The sequence below is a fragment of the Bubalus kerabau genome, chromosome 14, assembly GCF_029407905.1.
Source record: "Bubalus kerabau isolate K-KA32 ecotype Philippines breed swamp buffalo chromosome 14, PCC_UOA_SB_1v2, whole genome shotgun sequence".
Classification (NCBI taxonomy): domain Eukaryota; kingdom Metazoa; phylum Chordata; class Mammalia; order Artiodactyla; family Bovidae; genus Bubalus; species Bubalus kerabau.
In genome coordinates, this window is record NC_073637.1 from 11,009,359 (window position 1) to 11,031,627 (window position 22,269).

Sequence of the window (22,269 nt, forward strand, 5' to 3'; positions counted from 1 at the left end):
GTCAATTAGATTCAAATGCACTGATTGACAGGGATGTTCCATGCGGGTCTCATGCGAGGTGGGCCGTGGGCTCCATGCTGCATCACACCCCTGCCCTCAACGAGCTCACAGTCAGTCCCTAAGGCTGATGTCTAACCTGGACACCCTTCTCCAGTGTGGGGAGCACCAGGATGAGGTGTGCAGGGAGTGCTAGGTGAGCCCAGGTGAGCACTTACCTGGCCCGGGAGTGGAGGGGTCAACAGAGAATTCCTAAGGGAAGTAGTACCTGTGGTCAGTCTCCAGATAGAAGGAGTGGGCCAGGAGGAGAGACTGCACAGGTATTGTGGGGAGAGTGGAGAGGTGTGGCCAGGAGGGCCCGGGAGAGGGAGAGGGCAGTCCAGGAGAGGGCACAGGATGCCTGGTGGGGAGGCTCAGGTCTTACCCAGGACAGAACAGATCAGCAGGGAACTGAATCTTCCTGGAAGCCTCTGTGCAAAAAACGGGTTTCAAGCAGCAGTTCTCAAAGTGTGGCCTAGGAACCCCGGGGGTCCCATTCCAGAGAATCCAGGAGACCAAACTATTTTCATGATCATCCTCAGGATGCATGCGCCTTCTTCAGTCCTGTTCTTCCGCGAGCGTACAGTGGAGTTTCTCAGTGGCTACCTGGCTGGTTTGATCGAGACGGAGTGGATGCGAAAGCAGAGATGAGAGTCCAGCTGTCTACTCTCGAGTCAAACATCAAAAAGAAATTTAGCAAAAAGGCCAAAACAGTGCTGTTCTTCTGTGTAGTATAGTGACTATCTTGTAAAATACAACTATTTTTCATACAAGATATTTATGCTAACATGTAATAGGTTTATTATTATTTTAAATAAATTAAACGTGTGTTAAAATATCTCAGTTTTAATTTCAAATAGAGTGAAATGTTGATGGATTTGATCCACATGAACAGAAGCTCTTTGGGCTCCTCTCTAATATTGTTGTTGTTCAGTTGCTCAGTCACGTCCAACTCTTTATGACCCACTGGACTGCAGCACGCCAGGCTGCCCTGCCCTCCACTCTCTCCCAGAGCTTTCTCAAACTCATGTCCGTTGAGTCCGTGATGCCATCCAACCATCTCATCCTCTGTCATCCCCTTTTCCCACCTTCAATCTTTCCCAGCTTCAGGGTCTTTTCGAATGAGTCGGCTCTTCGCAGCAGGTGGCCGAAGTACTGGAGCTTCAGCTTCATCGTCAGTCCTTCCAGTACTGAAGAGTGGCAAACTGAATTGATAAGTTAGTTCGCTTTCTGGGAGGGTCTGTGCCAGGAAATGCCAGCAGGGGCAGTACTGGGTCAAGGCTCCTCTGGCCCCAGAGTAGGAGATAATGGGGGCCAGAGGCGGTGGAAGATGGAGATAACTGGCAGCCCAAGGGGAATCTTCCTTTAACAAAGGTTCTCCGTGGTCAGTTCCAAATGTCAGCTGGTGCCACTTGCTGAAACCCCTGCCCCGGCATCTGACACTTGTGTCTTTGATCTCATCTTTGCACTCTAACTGTGAGACAGGTGCTGGCAGGCAGAAAGCGGCTTCCCCAAAAACACACAGCAAGCTGGGCAGAGCCAGGATTCAAACCCAGGACTTTGTGACTCTCCAGGGAGGTGCAGCCCTCATCCATAACAGGTCACGTTCATTGATGAGAGGTGTTTGAGGCCCCAGCCCCTGATGGCCTCTCAGAGCTATGGGCCCTGCTGCCTGTGGCTGCCCTGCAGGGTGGTCCCCGATGGCGTCTGGAGAGCAGGCTGACCATGGTTGGTAGCACGCTGTGGACACTGGATCTGGCCAAGAGAGCTCAGCTGGGGAGGTCACTGCAGCCTGGAGGGGCTTCTGGGAGGAATAGTACAGCCAGTGATGCACTCATCCTTGGGGTCATCCTTGGGCATAACCAGTCCAGGGAGCAGGGGAGGGGAGGATTCATCCTCACGGCAGACTGTCTTCTCTCCATCATTCAGCAGAGCTCACTGGGTACCGCTTATGTGTCAGGAGCCAAGCTTGGTCCATCAGAAGAGCCCAGAGAGGAGAGAGAGGAGAAGGAATATTTTTTAATTTCTTACCATGCAATCAGCAAGCAAAGGTTAGATCTGTATGGAGTCCCTGGGGGATCTCAGCCAGGAAGGCTCATCCTGCCACTTGCTGGCTGTGTTACCTTGAGCTTGTGACTGGACTTCTCTGTACCTCCCAGTTTCCTGGGAGTAAAATGGAGATGGTACTGAAGTACTCGCCTCATAGGTTGGCGTGAGAATCAGATGAGTCAGTATATAAAAGCACTTAGGTCTGGCCTGGCAGCTAGAAAGCACTTGACATATGTCATTCCTGACATTTTACTGTATTGCTCTAAACACATTAAGATGACCCGCCCTATTAACTTGTGTTAGCCACATAGCACATCTTATCACGTCATTCTCACTGCGACCCTGCATGTTAGGTATTTTGTAATTGTCCTGATAATCTTGATAAATACACAGAGGCTCAGAGAGCCTGACTTGCCCCAGGTGTAGGTCTCCAGGACCACCTCTCTCCTATTTATTCATACAGAGCTACTGCTGCTGCTAAGTCACTTCAGTCGTGTCCGACTCCGTGCGACCCCATAGACGGCAGCCCACCAGGCTCTCCCAGTGGCTGACTTTTCAGTGTCACTCCTGATGCTGGAGGCCTGGATGTCCATATGCCTTTGAACTCAGCCTCCTATTTGCATTATGAGGAGCCTCTCTTCTTAATGGGAGAGGCCTGCACCGGAGCTGGGAGACAGGAAAGTAGGCGTTTGCTGAGCTCATCTTTGGGAATGAGAAAGGAAAGCATGCGGGTCCTTCCTCCACCTGGAAGAAAGATTCAGGACCCCAGCCTGAGGCTGTGGCCATGGCAACATTGGGAGAGTCTACATCTTTGCTCATTTTCCTGTGCTTTCTTTCATTTTCTCTCTCTCTTCTTGTCTTCCTGGTCCATTAAAGAAACTGACCTTCATGGAGCACTTTCACCAGAAGCAGGACCTCTCAGTTTGCATGCCTTTCCCCTTGCTTCCTGGGGCTTCCCAGGTGGCTCAGTGGTAAAGAATCCACCTGCCAACGCAGGAGATAGAGGAGGCAGGGTTCAATCCCTGGGTCAGGATGATCCCCTGGCAGAGGAAATGGCAACCCACTCCAGTGTTCTTGCCTGAAAAATTCCATGGACAGAGGAGCCTGCAGGCTACAGTCCATGGGGCCACAAAGAGTCAGACACAACTGAGCGACTCTGCACACACACACACACACGCACGCATTCCTTGCTTCACAAGGAGCCCAGGACTTGTACCAAGGAGAGGAATCCATGCTCCCCTGAGTGCTCCCTGCCAGGCTCTGCCCCGAATGCTTTTATGTCTTTACCCGCTCCAACCTCAGAACAGCCTTGTGGGAGCAGGCACTGTCAGGGTGCCCATTTTACAGATGAGCTGCTCAGGGCTTGGAGAAGTTCAGGAGGGTGCCCAGGAGCACTTGCTAGTGAGTGTCAGCTGCGAGACAGCGTCAGAGGCAGCAGTCTGATTCTGGAGTCCAGTGCTAAGCTACAGTCTTGGACAGAAAAGACCTTACTACAAGGGAAGCAATAAGGGGCTTCCCAGATGTCCCTAGTAGTAAAGAACCCGACTGTCAATGCAGGGGACATATGTGACATGGGTTCTATCCTTCTGTCAGGAAGGTCCCCTGGAGGAGGGCATGGCAACCCACTCCAGTATTCTTGCCTGGAGAACCCCGTGGACAGAGGAGCCTGGTGGGCTACAGTCCATGGGGTCACAAAGAGTCAGACATGACTGGAGTGACTTAGCACTCACATACTGGGAAATAATACAGGGCACTCTGCATTTGGGACGGAACCTCTAAGACACGGATGGGATGGGGATGATGGCAGCTCAGACCAAGCCTCTCCAAGGCTAGAGATGTACCTGCTGTTTGATTCCAGGCTGCATGGTGAAGTGAGGAGACTCCGTGCTGGGACCCAGAGGGCTGGGCAGGAGCCCTAGCAGTGGGCAGGCCTGGGGATCTCTTTCCTGCAGCCTTGGCCTTGGCTTTGTGTCTACCCTGTGCAGAACGATGACCTCTTCAATGGCTGCAGGTGCCCCTGGAATAGCTGTCAAGTCTGGATATCAGGCTAGGGCTGAAGGCGGGTGCTGACCACAGTGCAGGGCGTGATGTGATGGCCATGTGCAGGGCGAGACTGAAGAACCAGGGGACCTCTTCTGCTGAAATTTACTCTGAACTTCCTGACTCTGCACCTTAGAGCCACTGCTTGGGAGGATCCAGCCTGTGCTTCTTGAGCCTTAAAGGAACAGGGCTTTATCTTTATCATGGGGCATGGTTGCTTTTTGCCTGGTTTTTCTGATTTGGCAGACTTTCCCAGAGGAATGCCACCTTCCATGCCTCTAGAAATGCTTCTTCCTGCTTTAAGCAGTGCGCGCTGTTAGAGCCACATCTAGTCTTTAACAACTCCTGTTCTTCTCTGGGGACCAGTGTGCTGAAGGTGGCCATAAAGACACTTACATCCACATCAGCCATTTCCACCTCATCCCTTATGACTTGGCTCAGGCCTCTCCTCCTCCAGGAAATCTTCTCTGATTGCCTGGGCTAGTTTTAGTTTGGTGTCTCCTTCCTGCATTTTGTTGCACCCTAAGTGCCCGGATTCTCGCCATCACCGTACTTTACTGAAGCCTCTGGCTTGCATGCCTGCCTCCTACTCGAGGCTGCAGGCTCCTCACACCATGGCCTTAGCGCTCAGGAAGTATTTGTGGTATCAATTGGACAACCCTAGCAGATAGGCTGTTAGTCCCATTGAGAGCCTTGATAAGGTTTCCGAGAGAATAAGCCACTTATCCAAATTATTACATGCGGGCTTTGGGATTGAGTATCGTTTCCAGTAGGTCAGATGACAGTTCCACACAGCAGCCAAAGATGCCAAGAGGAACACAGCAGCCTGGGGATGACAAAGCCCAGTGAAGCAGCCAGTCTGTTAATGGGCATTAGATGCCTACTGAGTGCCCTCCTCACACAGAGGGAGAAAGAAACCTCAGGTCCCCCCTTCAAGGAGAGTTGGCTTGAAGATGGAGGAGCTAATAAGTAAGGCATGGATATGAGAAGATTGTGCTTCCCATGTGGCTCAGTGGTAAAGAACCTGCCTACCAATGCAGGAGATGTTAAGAGACATGGGTTTGATCCCTGGGTTGGGAAGATCCCTTGGAGGAGGGCATGGCAACCCACTCCAGTATTCTTGCCTGGAGAATCCCATGCACAGAGGAGCCTGGTGGACTGCAGCCCATGTGGTTGCAAAAAATGGGACACGACTGAAACGACTTAGCACACACACGTGCGCACACACACGAGAAGATTACCATCGGCACAAATGTTTCTGTGGCCGAAAGTCAGTGACACGCAGCTGGACACTGCTGGACACTTTCCCAGGACAGCCTCTGGGAAACGAGGGGTCTCAGCAAGGGTCTATGAAGTGGGAAAAGCAGAGAAACCTACAGGAGTGGTTGAAGAGCTTGAACTCCGGAGCTTATTTCTGTGCTTAGCCAGCCATGGGCTTTGTAATCTTGGAGAATTTCCTTGACTTCTCTGTGTCTCAGTTTCCTGGTCTGGTGACCCTGACCTCCTTGTTGGGCAATGACGAGGAGTTAGTGGGACCAGGCTTGAAGAGCACTTTTCACGGCATCTGACATGTTGTAGAATGGTTCAGAAAAGCCGCCTCTTGTTAATAGAAGTTAGTTACCCCATTAAGGTCTACACATCTCACATGCAATGGTACAGGCACATCTCAAAATCAGCAAGTAAAAAGCGCAAGCTCAAGGGCATGAGGATTCCGGGATTTGATCATCTGAGGCTGTTTGTGTGTGCGTGCATGCCCACTCAGTCCGATGCTTTGCAACTCTTTGTGACCCCATGGACTGTATAGCCCACCAGGATCCTCTGTCCATGGAATTTCCCAGGCAAGAATACTGGAGTGAGTTGCCATTTTCTTCTCCAGGGGATCTTCCCAACCCAGGGATCGAACGTGTATCTCCTGTATCTCCTGCATAGGCAGGCAGGTTCTTTACCAGCTGAGCCATCGGGGGAAGTCATCTTGTTAATAACACAGTTTTTGTTTTCAGCAGTACTAGTAAGAAGGCCATTCCTGGCAATGGGTTCAGCTCCTTGGCATTGTGTCTTGGATTGGGTCTTCCCAACCTTGCCACCAACTGTGTAACCGAATCCCCTGATGCTCCGCAGCTGAATTCGGCCAAGCACCCTGCTCCCCTTTTCCTATTGATCGGGGCTGTTTAAGGCCACAAAACAGGCCACTCTAATGGCACAGACAGCTTGCCAGAGGGAGCAGGCTAGTGGGCTTATAAATGCCCCCTCCCAGCCACTGACCCACCAGGGGACTCAATTTCCAAGTAGGCATCAGGAGAGCATCACAGGACACAGTTAATGTTGTCTGTTTCTTCCATGGGGTCAAGTTTCTGCAAGAAGATTCATTTATTCATTCATCCATCCACCCACCCATCCCCCTTCTATCCATCCATCCATCCATCCATCCATCCTTCTATCCATTCATTTGGCAGACATGCATTAAGTGCTTGCTGTTGCTCAAACACTGTTCTGAGCACGCATGAAACAGATATTTTTAAAGTACTTAATTGTGTGTGGCTCATTGTTCCTGCCCTCTTGCAGCTCGGTGCACTGTGAGGTCTGAGCCCCTGGAGACCATGAGTAGGTGGAGGGGGCACCCAGGTGGGTGCTAACAGAGTCATGATGACACAGTCAGCCTGGCCGGGTGTCAGAAGAGGCTTCAGCCTGGCCTTAAAACACAAGTGGGATTCAAGCAAGAGAAATCGGAGAGAATAGCCATGCTTGCAGAGGGAGCAGGCAGCATGGGGAAGGCCTGGAGTTGGGAAATCATAGTAATTGTGGTAATTACAAACGCAGACATCTATTGAGAGCCTAGCCATACCTCCTGCCTTCCTAAGCCCTGTGCACACTGTATCTCAAGGAGTGTTGAACGCTGTTTCTGGCACACACTTTTAAGAATGTGTTTCTGGAACCAGAGTGTCTGGGTTTAAGTCCTGGTGCCACCTCCATTTGCTGTGTGATCATGGACAAGTTACAAACTTTGCCTTCATCTTTAAAAACTGGTAATATAATCATTTTTTTGTGTCAGTATGGACTTGTGGATGTTTATTTGTTACTTTGGGTTATAGTTTAATTCTACATTATTTTTTTACTCAAATTGTTTCAGCTTCAGCCATTGAGAACTCTCTCAACTGGCTCCTATGTCCTTCTGACATATGTCTGTTGGTGTGGTGTGGACGTGTGTGTGTGTGTGTGTGTGTTTGTATTTGAGCACTATTTAATACTCCAGACTCATCTTGTATAGTCCATGCCCCAGCCCTAGAATCAGCCCTTTCTCTGAAATTCCCAGTTCCTTTTATTGAACAGTGGTACAGTGGTATTAGAAATCAAGATCTGGATGGTGGGTGAGCTCACCGCTATTGGGGTATCATTGCTTCCAGACGAATTTCCAGTACAGAAAATTCCAGATGATTTATGTAGAGAATCCCCTCAAGGAGCTGGAGCATAATTCCCCATCCTCTAATTGTGGGCTCTGCATAATGATTTCTTTCCCAAAAGGGGAGCCTTTTTTCAGTGGACAAACCTGATGAACATGAGCCCAGCCAGCTGATCAAGGTCAGGACCAACGTTGCTGTAATGTCGATAGTTGCCCCCTTGATGTGCTGTGATGAGAATGGCACTTTATCTCCCCAAACCCCAGTCTATACACGACGGCACCACTCAAGCCCCCGTTGAGAGTCACTCAACAAAATGCCCGACTAGTTCCCATCAAAACTGTTAAAAGATGGGCAAGCATGAGCGAAGTCTGAGAAGCGTTCACAGGCTAGAGAAGCCGAAGAAACATTAACAAATGTGCTACGGTATTCTGAATGGCATCCTGTAAGAGAACCAAGGACAAAGTAAAGGGAAAGATGACGAACTCCAAATAAAGTATTATTTCAGTTAATAATGATGTATCAATATTAATTCATTCCTGGGGATAAATGTGCCATAGGTGTCAACAGTAAGGAAACTCAGTTTTAGGTAGATATATGAGAGTGGTGATGGACAGGGAGGCCTGGCGTGCTGCGGTTCATGCGGTCGCAAAGAGTCATACACGACTAAGCGACTGAACTGAACTGAACTGATGAGAGCACTCTGTATCTGTACGTTCTCTGTAAATCTGTAACTATTGTAAACTAAAAGGTTTATTGTAAAATGTAGGCAATACTATTATTACCAAATGAGATTCTTGTAAAAAAGAAATAAGATGTTATGTACCAAACACCGCATGTGCGTGGAGCAAGTCCTCAATTCACGTTGATTCTTACTGTCATTATTGTTCGTTTCCCCAAATCCCTATGAAGGGGGGCTGTTGCTCCAGGGTGTCCCTTTGAAGGAAGCCCTGCAGTATATACCTTGTACAAACTCAAGGTTCATGTAGCTGAATGTCAAACTCTGAGCCTGTGAGTAATCTCTTACTGTGCACCTACTGTGTACCCACTGTGTGTGTGTGCACACGTGCACGCGTGTGTGTGTGCACACGTACACGCATGTGTGTGTGTTGCTTAGTCGTGTCCGACTCTTTGCAACCCCATAGACCGCAGCCTCACCAGGTGCCTCCGTCCCGGTAGTATGTTCTGTTTCCCTGGGAACTGCACGTTTTGATCCTCAGATATGCTGTTCTAATGGAGCACAGTGACATGTGAGTATATTTCATTCTGAAGTAACTCGTGGAAAGGCATTAGCACAAGGTACAAGATGACCCCACAGCATAGGTCTGCCAGAAGTAGTTGTGAAACTCCGAGATCGCTACTGCCTCCAACTAATCTCAGTAATGCTTCATTTTGTTTGATATGATCTTTGAGTTTGAGCTGGCCAGCACTCAAAGTTTAAGAAAAATCTGTGGGGAAAATTATTAGTTGGAGAAAATCTATCCAGTAACTTAGTTTGTCATGCATGCTAGGACTGTGTGCATGTGTGCTCAGCCATTCAGTCATGTCTGACTCTTTGTGATTATGGACTGTAGCCTGCCAGGCTCCTCTGTCCATGGAATTTTCCAGGCAAGAGTACCGGAGTGTGTTGCCTTTTCCTCCTTCAGGTGGTCTTCCTGACCCAAGGATCGAACCCACATTTCCTGCATCTCCTGCATTGGCAGGCGGATTCTATACCCCCAAGCCATCTGGGAAGCCAGACCACTGTTATTCCTTTATTTTAGACTCTGAGATCTTGAGCAGGGTGATATCTTGTTTTTCCAGATCTTGCCAACAGGCTTAGTAAATGTTGGGTAAATGAGTGACTGAATAAGTATGTGAGTGACTTTATTACTGATATACCTTAGTCCAGTTCTTTAGATAGCAGTGTGTTGCAGGAATTTCATTTAAGAACTTTTTTTCTGTTTCTCTGCAGTGAACAAAGGGTCTCATAATCTGGCTGAAGAAGGAAAAAAACACTAGTATAGGAAATATCATGATCAATGTGAAAGGAGAAAACCATTGCATTCAGTGATCTCTGAGAAGACATTGGGGATTGACTGGGAGGAGAAGGTGGCAGGCACTCAGTAAATCTCACATACCAGTGTTTGTTTCTTATATTTGTGCCTTTGCTATAATGCATCTTTCTTTTATCCCCACAATGTCCTCCTGATGGGTAATTCCTACACATCTTTTAAGATATGCAACTCAGAAAGAAAAAGAAGGAAAACTTCCAAATTCTTTTTATAAAGCAATCATAACAGTGATGCCAAAACTCAATGAAGACTGTACAGAAATAGAAAACTATAGTCCAATTTCACTTATGAACATCAAAGCCAACATCCTAAATAAAACATTAGCAGAATTCAGCAGTGTATTAAAAAAATATTCCATGATCAAATGGAATTTGTTCTGGAACTACAGCATTAGGAGATCTGTAACATTTTTCATCTTAGTAAATTGACCTAAGGAGAACAAGCACATGACCATCTTGATAGATGCTGAAAAGGCATTTGACAAAATTCAGCATTTAGGTCTTGAAATCTTTCTTAGTAAAATTGGAAGGCTCACAGAAGTTGGGTAATACAGTCAAGTCACACACAGTTGCAAAATGGCAGAGGCAGCCTGGAAACCCAGGGACTTAATCTCCAGAGCCCTTCCTCCCTTCAACCATGGTGTTTCATTTTGAGGTAATAGGAAGTAGATATTGTGATAGGAAAGACACGAATAGATTCCAACTCTTAGATTTCTTTGTGGGTAAAACTTTAGAAAAAAAATGGATGCCTCAGATTATTGTAGGAATGAAATGATTTCACACACATAATGCCTTGAGTATAGTGCCTATTGCAGAGTCGTTGCCCAATAAACGTTTGCCCCTTTTTGCTCAGGGGGGAACCCGACAGGAAATGGTTTTAGCTTTCACCTATTAATGTACTCAACATGGATTATCATCCGCTTAGTGTGTGCAGTCTTTACTCCACTGTGGTGGGCTGCAGTTCAGGGAGTTGCAGAGTTGGACACGACTGAGCAACTATAGCTGGGTATAAAAAGGAATGCCTGCTTCCCTGGAGGCTCAGCTGGTAAAGAATCCACCCGCAATGTGGGATCCATCTTCTGCTCCTGACAACCCTTCAGCTCTACCATCTCCCACCTCCTCTGCCTCCCTCCAGTCAGTAACTCTTCTTGCCTATTCACTCGATGCCAGCCCTTGTGCGCCAGCTGTTGGACTATACTACTGTACTTTTCACGGTCCTCTTCTTTAAGATTTAAAAAGGTTTTCTTTATCTTTTGTGTTTGTTTTTATGGATTATTTGTATGAAAAGTATTATAAGCCTATTACCATACAGTACTATATAGCCAACTGTGTTAGTTGGATACCTCGGCTAACTTTGTTGGATTTATGAATACACTGTCAGAATGGAACTTGTTTGCATGTAGTAGATGTAATCACTGTATTAAGTATCTAGTATGGACCAGGCCTGTGCTAGGTCCTAGACATACAGTGATAAGCCATGTACACCTGTATCTTCCCTTCTGGAATTGACAGTCAAGCTGTCACTCTTCCAGCTGTCACAGTGACACTCCTTCCAGCCCAGGCTCTCATCACTTTACTTCCCTGAGCCCTCCTTGGATAATAAACAAGACTGTCTCCCCCTGGGATGATAGGGAACTTTTTCCTAGAGAAAAGGCAGCTTCAATGGAGAAGCCTTAGGGAATTCACTGTGGCTACATAGTGTGAAGTCATCAGCCCAGAACAAAAAGCTATCCGCTGTATAGGTGTGTTGCCAACACTTAGAGAGACCTACGTTGGGCTGTTTCTTCTTTTCCTCCTAAAGTAATTTCCTCTTTAAGTGTTTTCAAATTATATCTTCTTGAGTATCACCTTTCACAATGTTAACCACATCCTGTGTCATAATCTGTATTCCTCCTGCTCTGAAATGTTTTAATTCAATTTTTGCATTATGTCCGATGTGATGAATTAGAGCCAGAGAAGCATCGACCAAGTGTCAGGAAAGACAGATTGAGGAGTTGAAACTAATGGCATTTGGGGACAATATTTTTCCACAAATATCAGAGTCACAAATGAAGAGGTGAATTATGTTGCAACCAAGAGCAGTACACAAACTTCAATGATACATGTGACTTTAAAAAAAAAAAAAAGAGAGAGAGCATTGCACCTGAGTTTAGATTCTTTGCGAGATTCTGGCTTTAAATATAGGGTCAACTGAGGACAAAGTAGAACAGTCCAGCATGAAATCCACCAGTCCCTGGCACTCAGAAAGTGCAGATGGGGTTGGGGGGAGAAAGGAAGGCAAACAGAAGAAGCACAAGCAAGTGGAATGTGGCAGTTGGGATGGGTCAGGCATGGAGCATGGTTTGGAAGAAGCAAGAATGAATGATCTAAGCACACAGGAGCCATTCTCTGTGGGGTCACTGTTCAGCCCTGGACTAAGACTCCCAGATAAAAGAAGCCATCCAGATAGATGGTGGTGGAGTGCCATTGAAACAGAACGTCACCTTGGGGCAGCACATTTTGAGAGATGGCTCAAAGGAACACAGGGGCTTCCAGCACTGATGAATCCTCCTTGAGGGTTGCTGCTGCTGCTAAGTCGCTTCAGTCGTGTCCGACTCTGTGCGACCCCATAGACGGCAGCCCATCAGGCTCCAATGTCCCTGGGATTCTCCAGGCAAGAACACTGGAATGGGTTGCCATTTCCTTCTTCAATGCATGAAAGTGAAAAGGGTTACATCATTACAAATGCTCATGAGCCTTTTATGGGAATATTTATCTGTATCAGAACTGTATCCTATAAGGACTTCCCTGGTGGCCCATTGGCTGACTCTGCACTCACAAGGCAGGGGGCTGGTCAGGGAACTAGATCCCACATGCCACAACTAAAGATCCCATATTTCACAACTGAGACCTGGCACAACCAAAGAAATAAATATTAAAAAAAGAAAAGAAGGATAGGTAGAATTTAAAAAAAAAGAGAGAACTGCATCCTATGTGCTATACACACACACTCACACATATACATACATACACCATGGTCTGGTAGCCTCTTCCAAAGTGTGTTCCCAAGGACACTAATCCTTTAGGGAAAGAAGGGTTCATTGGCACAATAATTTGGGAAGCAGCCATCATTTGGAGAGTCATAGTGCTCATTAGCTTATTAATGGCTCTGAGAAGTCCAGCAAGTCCAATTTCATCTAATGTTTCCCAGACTTGATTGCCACATGGAACTCTTTTGCATTTGGAGCTTTTACCTACAAATATCCTCCAGAATTAGTGGTCTACTTGGCATCCTTCGAAAGATTTGGATCAGAGATGCTTGGCATATCTTGTTAGCTCTCCTGCAAGTGGCCAGGTTTTGCTGAATGAAAGGCTTGCTTCTGAATGTGACATCTCACCTTGTACACTGCTTTTGCCTGATATATTCCTAGTACTTCGTGAGGGTTGGCTAGAGGTCATGTATCCCCTTGTGAAGTTCATGTTTCCTGTGTTTGCAGCTTCCCCTCCATGCTTCAGTCTGTGCCTGGTGGGCTTCCCTGCCTCTCGCCCCCTCTTCATTCTAGCCTCTAAAACCCAAAGCTGCAGAGTCTGCCACGCTTGCACACTCATTTCAAGTCTCATTAGCATGATCATAAGCCCCCGGCCTTCACTTTATATTGCCCAGCTCAGTACATTTGCCCTCCTGCCAGCTGTGGAGCTGAAGACCACATGCCTTCAAACCTGCTTGTCTTTATACTTCCTTAGTATCTTCTTTGTCAGGCACACTCCTGTTTGCCTGGCTCACCTGGCATCTCCTGCTTTCTGGCATCAGGGTACCTTGGTGACTGTTCCCATTTGGCAGTGGTTCCCAGGGCTTTCTCAGAAATAAACTCCAAGTACAGACCCCAGGTAGAGCATTTGCCCCTGCAAGTTCTCTTCTCTTGTTTGTTTAAGCACTGACATCCCCCAGGGGAGCTGGACTTCTCAAGGGCACAGTTTTTGTTTACTTCTTTCTGTTTCCACAGGAGCCAATAGGTGCTCAGTAAATGTTTGCAAATGACTTGGTAAAGAGGAATTTTGGCGGGTCCTTCAAGCATGATTTGAATTTGAATCAGATCAGATCAGATCAGTCGCTCAGTCGTGTCCGACTCTTTGTGACCCCATGAATCGCAGCACTCCAGGCCTCCCTGTCCATCACCAACTCCCGGAGTTCACTGAGACTCATGTCCATCGAGTCAATGATGCCATCCAGCCATCTCATCCTCTGTCGTCCCCTTCTCCTCCTGCCCCTAATCCCTCCCAGCATCAGAGTCTTTTCCATTGAGTCAACTCTTCGCATGAGGTGGCCAAAGTACTGGAGTTTCAGCTTTAGCATCATTCCTTCCAAAGAAACCCCAGGGCTGATCTCCTTCAGAATGGACTGGTTGGATCTCCTTGCAGTCCAAGGGACTCTCAAGCATCTTCTCCAACACCACAGTTCAAAAGCATCAATTCTACAGTGCTCAACCTTCTTCACAGTCCAACTCTCACATCCATACATGACCACAGGAAAAACCAAAGCCTTGACTAGACGGACCTTTGTTGGCAAAGTAATGTCTCTGCTTTTGAATATGCTATCTATGTTGGTCATAACTTTCCTTCCAAGGAGTAAGCGTCTTTTAATTTCATGGCTGCAGTCACCATCTGCAGTGATTTTGGAGCCCAGAAAAATAGTCTGACACTGTTTCCACTGTTTCCCCATCTATTTCCCATGAAGTGATGGGACCAGATGCCATGATCTTCATTTTCTGAATGTTGAGCTTTAAGCCAACTTTTTCACTCCCCACTTTCACTTTCATCAAGAGGCTTTTGAGTTCCTCTTCACTTTCTGCCATAAGGGTGGTGTCATCTGCATATCTGAGGTGATTGATATTTCTCCCGGCAATCTTGATTCCAGCTTGTGTTTTTTCCAGTCCAGCGTTTCTCATGATGTACTCATGATGCATATAAGTTAAATAAGCAGGGTGACAATATACAGCCTTGACGTACTCCTTTTCCTATTTGGAACCAGTCTGTTGTTCCATGTCTAGTTCTAACTGTTGCTTACTGACCTCATACAAATTTCTCAAGAGGCAGATCAGGTGGTCTGGTATTCCCATCTCTTTCAGAATTTTCCACAGTTGATTGTGATCCACACAGTCAAAGGCTTTGGCATAGTCAATAAAGCAGAAATAGATGTTTTTCTGGAACTCTCTTGCTTTTTCCATGATCCAGCGGATGTTGGCAATTTGATCTCTGGTTCCTCTGCCTTTTCTAAAACCAGCTTGAACATCAGGAAGTTCACAGTTCACATATTGCTGAAGCCTGGCTTGGATAATTTTGAGCATGACTTTACCAGCGTGTGAGATGAGTGCAATTGTGCAGTAGTTTGAGCATTCTTTGGCATTGCCTTTCTTTGGGATTGGAATGAAAACTGACCTTTTCCAGTCCTGTGGCCACTGCTGAGTTTTCCAAATTTGCTGGCGTATTGAGTGCAGTACTTTCACAGCATCATCTTTCAGGATTTGGAATAGCTCAACTGGAATGCCATCACCTCCACTAGCTTTGTTCATAGTGATGCTTTCTAAGGCCCACTTGACTTCACATTCCAGGATGTCTGGCTCTAGGTCAGTGATCACATCATTGTGATTATCTGGGTCGTGAAGATCTTTTTTGTACAGTTCTTCTGTGTATTCTTGCCATCTTTTCTTAATATCTTCTGCTTCTGTTAGGTCCATACCATTTCTGTCCTTTATCGAGCCCATCTTTGCATGAAATGTTCCTTTGGTATCTCTGATTTTCTTGAAGAGATCTCTAGTCTTTCCCATTCAGGAATTAGGGACTTCCCTGGTGGTCCAATGGTTAAGAATCCACCTTCTAATGCAGGGGACACAGCTTCCATCCCTGATCTGGAAGCTAAGATCCCACATGCCCAGAGGCAACTAAGCCTGCATACCACAACTGAGACCATATATATATATATATATATATATATATATATATATATATATATATATATATTTAGGTAGTAGAAGAGTTTCCCTGGGTAAAAATGTGACATTCTTAAAAAACAGCAGATCCTGTTTTTGAGAATCATTTGGTAGACCTGAACCAGGATGTAGAAGTATGTTATTGTATGGTTTGCAAACACATTTTGAAGGTTCTTAAAATTATAGTTGTTTTCAATATGAAATTAATAGTGCTCTCCTTTGAAATATTGGAAAATACATAATAGAAAAACAGATTGATAAAGAAAAATCACCTAAGTCACACATGAAAGAAAAGGCGCTCTTAATATTTTAGAGTCTCTTGAGGATATTTTCCTTGTTCAAGCTTTCATCACATAATTCAAAATCCTGCTCTTTTCATTTACATAAATGTTACATATAACATTAGTATTTTACAATGTTATTATTTTAATATTTGCTAATGTAATGTTGTTAATGTAATAACAGCTGCATAATATTCTTCCTACTGTATTTAGTATAGAGATTAGTGTGTTCTACTATTATATTATTATAAATAATGCTGATGGACTTTACTGGGCTTATATCTCTGACTTAGTTTTAGACATATAAATAAACAACTTAAAGGTATAAATTTGCCTAAATTAATTTATAAAATAATATCACCAGTGTACTCTTCTGCCAGAGTCCAGCTCCAGCAGCCAGGGAATCAGCCTGAAGGGATGAGTGGTGTGGGCGGGAAATGATGTAGCCTCTGACTCGAGGTACAGAACTACATGTTTATTTCAAGCATCAGGTCTTCTTTTATACTTTTTCAAAAGCATTAGGTCAGAGGTTTTACATTTTTAGCTCCCCCTCACCCAGATTTATTATCTCCTTGTTGCCCTTCAAACAGAATTCCTGCTTCAGCGATTCTCCCAGAATCGTGTTTACTTGTGATTACAGTGTAACTCATGCTTATGTCTGGGCTGCACACCACATTCCTCAGTTTATTTCTTATCTTTCTAAATCCTGCTTGCCCCTAGTACCTTAAGCTCACTATCTCCTAAAAAGGTTTCTAGCTATTCTTAATTATTCCTAAACCCTAAGCTCAGCAAACTTCTTTTGCCATAAACATTTCCCTCACAAACAGGTCTCAGATAACAATCCTTCCCATGGCCTCAAGCTGCGGCCTATGTGCTCATCCTGGGACATTCTTTGTAAAAATCCTTGAACAAATGTCAATGGTTACTTTATAGATTATTTTCTGGGCACAACTGCAGAAGGCTTTGTGCTTTCTCATGTTTCTCTCAAGAACAATAAGCACCTTAACATTCTTTCCAGCCAACTCAACCGAAAAAAGGAAAGAACAAGTCAGAATCACAAAACTTAACTCCTTCATCCCGGGACCGTGCCTGTGGGATGAGGAGAGGGGGTTGGGGCTGTGCCTCCATTTTTCAGTATTGCCTAACGTGGCTCCTGACACTCTTCCTTGGAATGCAAGGAGATCAAACCAGTCAATCCTAAAGGAAATCAACCCTGAGTATTCATTGATAGGACTGATGCTGAAGCTCCAATATTATGGCCACCAGATGCAAAGAGCTGATTCATTAGAAAAGACCCTGATGCTGAGAAAGACTGAAGGCAGGAGGAGAAGGGGACAACAGAAGATGAGATGGTTGGATGGCATCACTGACTCAATGGACATGAGTTTGAGCAAACTCCAGGGGACAGTGTTGGGCTGCCATCTATGGGGTCGCACAGAGTTGGACACGACTGAAGCGACTTAGCAGCAGCAGCAGGGGATTGTGGAGAACTGACGTGCTGCAGTCCATGGAGTGGCGGAGTCAGACATGACCTAGCGACTGAACAGCAATAACACTTCTCCTTAATCAATAACTAAGTGTATTGTTTTACTGCCCTCTTGACTTTTCTACTTTTATAGGTGAAAAATAAAGTTTAACATTTCGATTTTTTTGATTACTATTAATATTGACTATTTTAGACATTTTGTAGTCTGTTCAGGTCTTTTTACATATATACATTTTAGTGAGATTTTCCACAGGCAAATTTCACAGTCTGAGAAACTGTGTTGATATTGTAAGACACTCTTAAGACATTAAAATAATGATCAATGTTTGTTACATCAGTGACATCATTACTTGTTTCTCTAAGGACCCCTGATATGATTAGGAATCACTGTAGACTCTTGCACCTTGTTAAACAAGGCATGACTGGATTTGTCTCAAGGACTCTGAGGTGTGTGATCGGTTCCAGTTGGTAGCCTTGCCACCACCCCTTGACCTCCAACCCACTAACCTGTCCAAAGACCTCAGTGTCCAAGGGCCATCGTAAACCCACCACAGTGAAGGTATCATTGATGGCTTGACCCAAGCAAAGTGGGCTGAGGGGACAGCAGACCCCTTTACCCAGAGCAAACGCACCCTGAAAAAGCAAGAGTAACAAATCCATCCAAGAAAGGGCAATGAGCAATACATCAAGCTGAAAGCAATTCTGAAGACTAGAAAGTAGCACATGTAAAGTAGATGACTAGTGCAAGTTTGATGCATGAAGCAGGACAACACAGAGGGATAGGGTGGAGAGAGAGTTGGGAGGGGGATTCAGGATGGCGGGGACACATGTATACCTGTGACTTATTCAGGTAAATGTATGGCAAAAAAACCCCAACCCATCACAATATTGTAAAGTAATTATTCTCCAATTAAAATTAATTAATTTTTTTAAAAAGACTAGTAAGTGTTGTGCGTGTGTGCTGAGTCATATCCAACTCTATGTGACCCCATGGACTTTTGCCCGCCAGTCTCCTCTGTCTGTGGAATTTACCAGAAAAGAATACTGGAGTGGGTGGCCACTTCCTCCTCCATGAGACAAAGTGTTTAGTTGTCAAATATTAGGTGTGAATTGCATAGCAAGATCTGAATCAGAGATGAAACATTTCTTCCTCTTAACTTTCAACCAAGAAGCAAAGATTTTTCTGTTTTTTTTTTTTTTGTTTGTTTTTGTTTTTTAAATATTGATTTATTTGCTGGGTCTTCGTTGCTGCACGGGCTTTATCTAGTTGCAGCAAGCGAGGAATACTCTCTAGTTCCAGTTTGCGGGCTTCTTGTTGTGGTGGCTTGTGGGCTCCAGAGTGCAGGCTCAGTGGTTTTGGTTCACGGGCTTAGTAGCTCCTCGGCAGGTAAGGTCTTCCCGGATCACTGATCAAATCCATGACCCCCCATTGGCAGGTGGAAAACCAGGGAAGTCTTGCCTGCTTTTGAAAGGGTGGGTAACTTGATTGAATGCACCACTGCTATTAAACTGGCCTGTTTGTGATGCTTCATCTTCTTCTTTGACCCTTACAATGATACCGTGCTGTTCCCCACTGACAGATAAACCAGGGCACAGAGAGGTCAAGTATAGAGCCAAAATCAGAGAGACAACAAACGTGACGGGAGTTAGTGCAGAGACTCCGTTACCTAGTATACTGGAGGCCGAATTCCAGCAAGGAACAGGGATGGTCCAGACCTCCTGTCCTCACCCTAGGGCTGGCGGCATCTGGCTGCACGTGTCCCGTGGAGGGTGAGGACTGCCTGTCTGTGCCATCGTGGAGTCGGGGTGGGGGAGGGGGCCTTAGACTTTGGGAACTCACCGACCCCTTTATGAGTCTCTTGAAAGCGCTGAGTCCTTATCCAGGAGAAATATGCATTCACACGAATTAGTATAGAATATCAAGGGTTCACATTGACCACACAAGCACAAATGTGGATCCCGAGTGAAGACGGTCTGATGTTGACCAAGTCCCATATTTGAATTCCATGTCAGTATTACCTACACTGTTGATGAGTTGGCTTTTCCCCCATGGCTCAGAGGGTAAAGAATCCATCTGCAATACAGGAGACACAGGGTTCGATCCCTGGGTCAGGAAGGTCCCCTGGAGAAGGAGAAATGGTAATCTACTCCAGTATTCTTGCCTGAAAAATCCCATGGACAGAGAACTACAGTTCATGGGGTCACAAACAGTCAGACGCAACTGAGCACATACACAAGCAAAAAAGAAAGCATAAATGAGCTAGGCTCATCCATTCTCTCGGAACACCTCCAGTCATGGTTGCAGGCTCCTCGCCTCCTCACATTTGGAAGCACTGGGATTGCATTTTTTCCTGAATCAAGTAAGTCTGTCATGCTCAGTTTAGTCAGAAGTTCACAATGATTATAGAATTCTTGAGCTGAAAGGAACCAGAGGCTTCTCTTGGCAAATGTTACCCGACATGCCTTCTTGGGTATTCCACTTCCTCTCAACAATGCTGGGTTTTATAACAGAAGCTTTCTGTGGCCGAATGGCTGACTGAAAGCATGCTGACCGGGATTCTCAGTGGAACCACAGTGATGCCCAAAGACGGATCTTAGGATGGAGCATTTCTTCAGTCGGTGCGACCTCAGAATGCGTTCTCTCTAAAAGCATCCTGCCAGTGTGATGCTTCTCAGGGAACTCGGATTCAGCTCAGCTCCCTTCCTCATTCTGTAGTGGAAGAAACTTAGAGGCACTGAGGACAGGTGTTCACCAGAATCCTCCTTTCTTCCTGCAAGAATCACTGTCTCCTTACCAGACCCCCCACAGGGAATGAGACCTTGTCTCTAACCTCATGAGGTTCTTTTCTCATGGGGGCACTGTTATTGTTGTTGTTCAGTCACTCAGTTGTGTCGGACTCTTTGCTACCCCCCGGACTGCCGCACGTCAGGCTTCCCTGTCCTTCACCATCTCCCAGAGTTTGCTCAAATTCATGACCATTGAGTCAGTGATGCCATCCAATCATCTCATCCTCTGTTGCCCGCTTCTCCTTCTGCCCTCAATCTTTCCCAGAATCAAGGTCTTTTCCACTGAGTCAGCTCTTTTCGCATCAGGTGGCCAAAGCACTGGAGCTTCAGCTTCAGCCTCAAGCCTTCCAATGAATATTCAGGGTTGATTTCCTTTAGGATTGACTGGTTTGATTTCCTTGCAGTCCAAGAGACCTCAAGAGTCTTCTCCAGCTCCACAGTGACATGTATACAAATTATGATTGGACTCAGCCAGTATGCAGGGCTAAGGTTTGGAGCACTGGAGACTAGTGAGAGGCTGGACACAACTCAGTGAGTTGGGGCCTGCTGCTGCTTCTGGTGCCCCAGGACCTGTCCCCTTGCCTCACATTTCATTTCAGTTGCAGCTGCCAGGGCAGCCCAATGTGAGCTCAGAGTTGCAGACAGACCTGACATGGTCACAGTGCAAAGCAATGAATGACCCTGGTGCCAGCCCAGGAGACGTGGGTATGGGCTCCTGCTTCCTGCTCATCATGCAGAGAATTCTGGGAAATTCTGTAGGCATCTCAGGTGGTCTCAGAGACCCGAGCCTCTGATGCTCACAGCACATGCTCATGGTGGTTGTGCTTCCTACCTCCCCTCTTTGCTCCCTCACTCTTACTTCCTGGGGTTGCCTCCAGATGAACCACCCATCTCACAGCCTTTTCTCAGGCTCTTCTTTTGGGGAAACCCAAACTGAGAGAGGACATAAAAGCAAGTGGGTGATGTTTTTGTTTTAAGTTGAGTGACTCTTAAAGCCAGATGGTCTGGCTGGGTGAGTAACACAGTATTCTCTGGCTTATTTAAAAAGGGATGGTTTTCAAGATGTTCTTGGTGTTCCCTTGGATAAGTGACTCAACTCCCAGAATTTCAAGGCCTCTTATTACTATTATTATTTAGTTATTTTGGATTTACTTCATTTTCTCCCAAGCTACAGTACTGTAGAACCACAAACCTGGCACTTATTTTTAAAGATACTTAACACATGTATACCTGTGGCGGATTCATTTTGATATTTGGCAAATCTAATACAGTTATGTAAAGTTTAAAAATAAAATAAAATTTAAAAAAAAAAAACAAACAAAAAAAAAATAAATAAAGATACTTAATCCAATTTGAAACTCATATTTAAGCTTGCCTCTGGATCATTTCTCTTGTGTGGCCATCACCCTCTGTTTTCCCTCTTGTAATGGGGAAACCACTACCTCACAGGCCATCCCATTCCTGGGCTATCCCTCTACAAGTCAAGTCAACGAATGTTTTTGTAGCATCTGCCAAGTGCTAGATTCTGGGGGTTTTGAAAGGAGCCTTAGTCACCACCCTGGTTCCTCTAGATTGTAAAGCATTTGAGAAATTACACAGAAATCAGATGGGAGTGTGGCTTAGCTTTGGTTTCATTGCTAAGTCGTGTCCAAGTCTTGTGACCTCATTGGCTGTAGCCCACCAGACTCCTCTGTCCATGGGATTCTCCAGGCAAGAATACTGGAGTGGGTTGCCATGTCCTCCACGGGATCTTCCCAACCCAGGAATCAAATCCGGGTCTCCTGCGTTGCAGGCAGATTCTTTACCGACTGAGCTATGAGGGAAGCCCTGTGGCTCAGCCTGGTTGATAATAAAAATTCATTTGGAAATGGAGTATTGTCCTGAGCCAAAGAGCTTCCTAATATTTCTCTTTCCAGATACAGGCTATGGGACATTCCTAAGGGGAGAAACACATCTACAGACTGAGCATGCATCTGGCCAAGTCTGTGAAGAATTGGGGTCTACCTGGCTGCTCTCATGTACAAGGACCCAGATCCCCTAAGTGGGGGGATGCTCTTGTGTGTGGTGTTTAACGCATCATCCCTGCTTTGTCGAGAACCTTTACGGTGCCCAGCATCTGGAGGGATAGGAGGCAGGTACAGGATAGTGTGAGAAGTTGGAGAGAGGAGACCGTAAT

General features: G+C 45.9%; 1 protein-coding gene and 1 long non-coding RNA gene across 3 annotated transcripts in view; both read left to right on the forward strand.

Moving 5' to 3' along the window:
* Window positions 1–836, forward strand: part of LOC129626577 (uncharacterized) — a 37,664-nt gene extending 36,828 nt beyond the window's left edge. For both annotated transcript variants that reach the window (XR_008702047.1, XR_008702046.1), the window contains exon 3: window positions 579–836. This is a non-coding gene — a long non-coding RNA (uncharacterized LOC129626577). The remainder of the gene's footprint in view (window positions 1–578) is intronic.
* The window catches only part of KCNQ3 (potassium voltage-gated channel subfamily Q member 3), a 291,277-nt gene that overhangs the window by 100,832 nt on the left and 168,176 nt on the right, over window positions 1–22,269 (forward strand). The window lies entirely within an intron of this gene.